We start from the raw sequence: 5,697 nt of genomic DNA, 5'->3' as shown, positions 1-5,697 counted from the left end.
AAATGCATCAACACGACAAATCTAATATATCATTAAAACAATGCCATACTTAACGGAGTTTGGCTACATCGAGGCTCACTGCTGTAAAAAGACATGGAGGATCAGATAATAGGTAAAGCAGCGCACAGCTACAAACACTCAACTGGATTAGCATGACGGTCAGAAAGCTGGTAGTGACTCTCACACCGAACCTCTGCTTAAAACTGCAGGATCCATCTTAAAAAATACATTTTACATATGTATTAAAACTTTCGCTGTCCTAACATGAGACAGATAATCTCTAAAAAATAATCGATCTCCTCCCTGTTCTGCATAATTACTCCGCTCAGTCAGAAACAGCCAATCAGAACTAGCAGTAATCAGCTAGCCGCCATGCTCTCAGGAARTTTTCATTCAGTAACTCAGGATTGTTTATTGTAATGGAACCTGCATTTGCCTTTGAAAGTTAAGTTTTATACTTGAATTGTTTTGGCAATGTTGAGGTTTTATTTTGACTTTTTGCATTATTTAGCCTCTTCAGAGCCTTCATATGTTATCAGTCTGTTAAAGAAAGTATTACTGATAGCAGTACAATTTGCACAATGTCTGTTTTGTTTAGTTTTCTTCTTGGAAAAAGTTATTAAAACAAGTTTTTGTCTAAATTAAGGTGAATTCATGGTTCCTTTTTCTACATAATGTAACTGGTAGTATTTATGATTAAAAAAGATAATTATGTGATTGGTATTGGTGATCGGCCCTCCTGGGTGATCGGAATCGGCAGGAAAAAACCTGACCGGCACATCTCTACTTATTAGTGTTTAAAAGTGTTTCAATAGAAAGTAAAGAAACAATGTGGTTACGACAGACAGTTTACTCATTAAGTTTTCATAAAGGTTGTAAACGACATTTTAATTCAGATGATCTTGTTCAGCTTTTATGTTCTGATTAGACTACAGCAAAAATCATAATTTTCTCCAATATAGACATGTTACTTATGGCTGCTGTAGAAACCAAACAGCAGGATGAACAAACCTGTGATCAACTTTATTTTACAAATGAATCATTTTCATAATTAAGTTTTTCAAGACAGAAGGGTTTTATCATGCTCACAAATCATGTTAGATGCCTACATGGTGAAAAGTAAATGACCACTAAAGGTAGTGTGACAATTTAAATCGTCATAAATACGTGCCTTTGCAAACATGCGCATAAATACAACATCTCCAATTTCTAATAGTAGTGAGACACTATTAGAAGCTTTCTGACCACCAGCAGGCTGAGACGACCGTGCTGTAAAGATTTCCTCTCCATCCTTGACCAACACAACAGCTGTMGGATTAGTAGAACCATGTCCATATATGTGGAACTCAAAGKGATAGACTCCTCTTACTGGTGCAGTGAACAGCCCTGTGAAGAATCATTAGCAGAATTACAAACATTTTTCTAACTTTACTTTCAGAACAAATTTACCACATTTTAGTTATGACTGTAAACATATAAAAGAAAAACATGAGTAGTAAATTGCAGCACCTGTTTCTGGGTTGTAGGCATTTCAAATATTAGTAACAACACGTTTGAAGATCAGATTTATTGGGGTGTTGAACAGTCCAGTGTGTCCATAACCCGATGCCAGGAAAGAGGCAGAGAAAGCCAGTTGTTTGGCTGAGAGACAGACATGGGACATCAAATGCACTTATAAAGGAAGGAAAAGTATTAAACATTGCAACATTTTCCACAATTCATATTGTTTAAACATCTCTACTGACTGATAAATCCAGTTAATTCACATGTACCTAAATGTGCTGTTCTTATCAGTCACTTTGATTCATTTCTCAGAACAGAATTGAAATTCTCAAAACTACTAGTTCAATCTTCACATTAATGTGTCTCTTCTGCACATCAGTTTCTCTCACCTTTGAGGAAGCTGCAAATGTTTTTATTCCTCCAAGGGACTTCTGCTTTTTTCTACATTTTCATTTGCTTTAGATGAACAATTCTGAAACTTGATTCTTAGTAGATGACAAAGAATAATGATAAAGATTTTCCCAACAGTATGATTGTCATGAAAATCACTAATATGGATGTTAATATTATCAGTTTCCTTCAGAGTTCACAAACCTTCTGCTTCTCTCTTCAGAGCCTCCACTTGGTTTCTAGTGATGTTGGCCTTGACTTTAACAGCAGCCCGTTCTGCTGTCTGAGCTGGAATGAAAAAGTGACCAAAGACTTGACATTAAATGAAACTTTATGCCTCTGCTTTGTTTTCTTGCTGATGTCTTCTCATGTCTAAAATGTATTGTATTAAGATGCAGTATAAAAATCTCTTCAAGTAAATATATTTGCAGTACATTTATTGTCTTTTATTATCTTTATGTAACAACAGTTATTAATGAGTATTGGTACAAGTGGCTTGACAATAATTGAATTTTTCCACATTTTGTCACATTCTAACCACAGATATGTTCCATAGTATTATATGGAATGTATTATTTATAAGACAGATCAACACAAAGTAACGTATCATTGTCAAGAAGAACATTATCAGTCATGGATTTTATATTTTTTCACAATATTAGTGTTATATGTATTTGTATTGATTTCTCCTAACTCTGATAGGCTTTAATAAACCCCAAAGCAGCTTGAGAAGATAAACAGTAAATAGAGTTAATCTGTGTGTAACATCAGCATCAATACATCTATTCTGTCAAGAGCTTAGAAGTTTGTTAGATGAGACCAAAATAAAACTTTTTAGGTTACATGTAAAATGTGATGTATGGTTAGAAACCATCTTTGTCCAGCTGAACACAATCCCACATCAGTGAAACATGGTGGTGGCAGTATCATCCTGTGGGTATTCTTTTTTCTAGGAGGAAATCGCTACCATCTGCCGACAGCGCGTATTGAATCATATTTTACAAAATGTAAACAGTTCACCTGAATATGTGAGAGCAGTTTCATGTTTTGCCACCAAACTTAACAACTGTTTAATAATAAAGAATAGAGTGGAGAGAAAATTAAAACGAGTCCAACAAGTCAAAAGGAAATTGTGAATAAAAGAGTGAAGGTCATGTAGCCAGTCTGGTAGAATTTTGGATATTTAAAACAAAATCAAAAATAATAAAAATCTTGAATCAATGTTTTTCTAGTTCACACTGAAGTGTTAGTTTGTGTTTGATCATCAAGTAAAGCCTAAAAAATAACAATAAAGTTTGTGGCTGTAATATAACAAAATATGTAAAAGTTCAGGGAGTGTAAACACACTGTAAAAATAATGAGAATAATTTCTGTAAAATGCCGACAGCTGTGGTTGAAAACAATTTAGCACAGTAGATATGGCTGTAGTGTAAATTCTACAGATTTGTTTTACAGTGTACTTCTGCAAAGCACTGTATAAAACATACCTACTAAAAATAAACTACATACCTTGGATTCTGTTGTTTCTGTTCTTTAAACTGAGTTTCTTGTACTAAAGAAATGAAAACACAAACAATGTTTTAGTTGATTCAGTCATATATTCAAAATAATCTTTATTTAGAACTTTTGCTCTAATAACATCAGTACCTTGGTACCGTTGGTTCAGGGATTACAGCTCAGTCGTCTTCACTGGTAATGATAAAAAATTCAAACTCTGAACTGTAATGATCATTTGATCAATAATGATCAGTTGATTCAAACACTGTAACTCTGTAAACATACCTTCATTGTCTCTCTGTAGGTGCTGCACCTCCACCTTCAGTGCTGCCACCCAGGCGCTCATCTSTCTCAGAACAGCATTGATGTCCTGTGTGCAGGTCTGATGCTCAGTCAGAGGCTCTGCTTCTCCCACTTGGTCCTCTCTTTGCCGTACATGTGACAGAATGTCATTGTCAGACTGAACTTGCAGCTCAGCTGTAGAGACAGAGCAGACTAGCAGCAGCAACGGAAGAAACATTTTCATTTCCATCCTCAGTGTCTCTGGAGGTCCACTCTGCTGTTTGAGACTTAAATAGGAGCCCAGCCTTTTTATTGCTGACTAGGTATTGTCATAGTCTTATCAGAAATGAGATGATAAGACTTGTTATTTTCGCCTTGACCAATAAAAATGGCAATCTAGAATCACACAGAATGTTACATTCATTTGTTGCAGGAATGTGATTCTGAATGTTTATTTGAAAGTTTAGAAACAACTACTTAAAGTTGAAAGGTTTTAAATTCTTATTTCAACTTCCATGAAAAATAAATATTAAATCTAATAATTCATAGGAAGAAGAACAAAAACATAAAAGGTCAGCATTGATAAATAATTATAGGTCTTACTAAATTAACATGTAGATAGAAAATATTTTAATTTTAGTGTCAGTAAATTAAGATAAATGGTTTAAATGAGATTTTAGTGAAAAGACAATGATAAAAGGTATAAAAGGTTAGAATCAGGTCATTTATCATAAGTTGTTCACATGATCCAGATTAAACTTTATTGTTTGTCTGTTGAGGTATAAATATCTTTATCATGTTTCATCATCTTTGTATCATCTTTCCAAAAGATGTCTAAGGCACAAAAAAAAAAATCTATTTTGGAAGAATCTGACTTAGGTCATTGTTTTAGGAATATTCTGCTGGTAGCTGCACTAAAACCAACTTTTGAGAAGCAGAGGAAATGTTGGTCACCATTTCATTTAATACTGATCAAACAGCAGATTCCCTTCTTATTTCCTTGGAAAAAGGTTTTAGTACTTATGCTTAATTGTTCAGGACTCAGGAGCTTTTTCTGAGGAAAATGATCCAGACAGGGGAGAATTCAACTTACACTCCCCTGTAAGTCCTGCACCACTCCCTGTTCACGCTCTGCTTCTGCGGTGCGAACCCGCCTGGTGGTGAAGTTGGGGTTAAGGTGAAGCAGAGAACCTCGGTACCTCCCTGTGAATCGGGTTTTTGCGATTTAATGATCGCAAAAACGAGAAATGTTCGCAAAAACCCGAATTAAATCGGAAAAGTGAAATTCCTCCTGCAGGGGAGGAGAATAAGGCATAGAAACAGCCTTTCTGTCTCAGTGCGTCATCTGACGCTCTCTCTCTCTCTCTCTCTCTCTCTCTCTCTCTCTCTCTCTCTCTCTCTCTCTCTCTCTCTCTCTCTCTCTCTCTCTCTCGAGCTGAAAATACTTGTCGCTCTTTGGAATCGTCAGCCTGCTATGGACAGGAACGGTGTCTCGGTCTGAACCGCTCCACTTTGAGCTGAACGTCCTGAGATTCTTCTGCGGCTTTTCGTTCAGGCTTCGTTTCAGCTACGAACGCGCCGACAGCCTCGTCTTCACCTTACAGGTCAACATGGACCCAGATCAGGAGGACACAGTGAACAGAGAGAGAGAGAAGCTTGTTAGTGCGAACTGACTGGTTTTAATATCGGTGGACAAACAGAAACACTTCATCAATTCGGAAAGATTTTCTTGTAAACGCCAAAAAGAAAAGTTGTCCAAGCCCAGACCTCTGACTGCATGCTGCTGGAGCCGGTCGGTTCTTTTTTACTGAACCCGCTTCAGAACCGATGATGACCGGTAGTCTGGTCTGTCAGAGGTCTGTGAGTTCAGCTGCAGACTCGCGCTATCGATTTGATCAAAGAAACGCAGGATGATCATAGAGCTGATACTGATTCCTGACCTGATTGGAAACATCAGCAGCTCTTTCAGCTGAAGGCTGGAAGAATGACCAGCCGACTGAATACTGACTGACCACTAGCGAAACG

General features: G+C 36.7%; 1 long non-coding RNA gene across 3 annotated transcripts; it reads right to left on the bottom strand.

Moving 5' to 3' along the window:
- Nucleotides 1-835: 835 nt before the first annotated feature.
- Nucleotides 836-3,970, bottom strand: LOC103468325 (uncharacterized). Of its 3 annotated transcripts, none has more exons than XR_534203.2 (6): nt 3,676-3,970; nt 3,541-3,582; nt 3,403-3,445; nt 1,893-2,181; nt 1,510-1,641; nt 836-1,386 (listed from the first exon to the last, which is right to left on the bottom strand). It is a non-coding gene; the product is annotated as an uncharacterized LOC103468325 (long non-coding RNA). The 3 variants fall into 3 exon arrangements; XR_534202.2 differs by having other exon boundaries at nt 1,510-1,988; nt 2,098-2,181; XR_534201.2 differs by having other exon boundaries at nt 1,510-2,181.
- Nucleotides 3,971-5,697: the final 1,727 nt, after the last annotated feature.

The sequence above is a fragment of the Poecilia reticulata genome, linkage group LG8, assembly GCF_000633615.1.
Source record: "Poecilia reticulata strain Guanapo linkage group LG8, Guppy_female_1.0+MT, whole genome shotgun sequence".
NCBI lineage: Eukaryota > Metazoa > Chordata > Actinopteri > Cyprinodontiformes > Poeciliidae > Poecilia > Poecilia reticulata.
The sequence above is the reverse complement of the archived record's forward strand: the minus strand, read 5'-3'. Positions and strand labels throughout refer to the sequence as shown.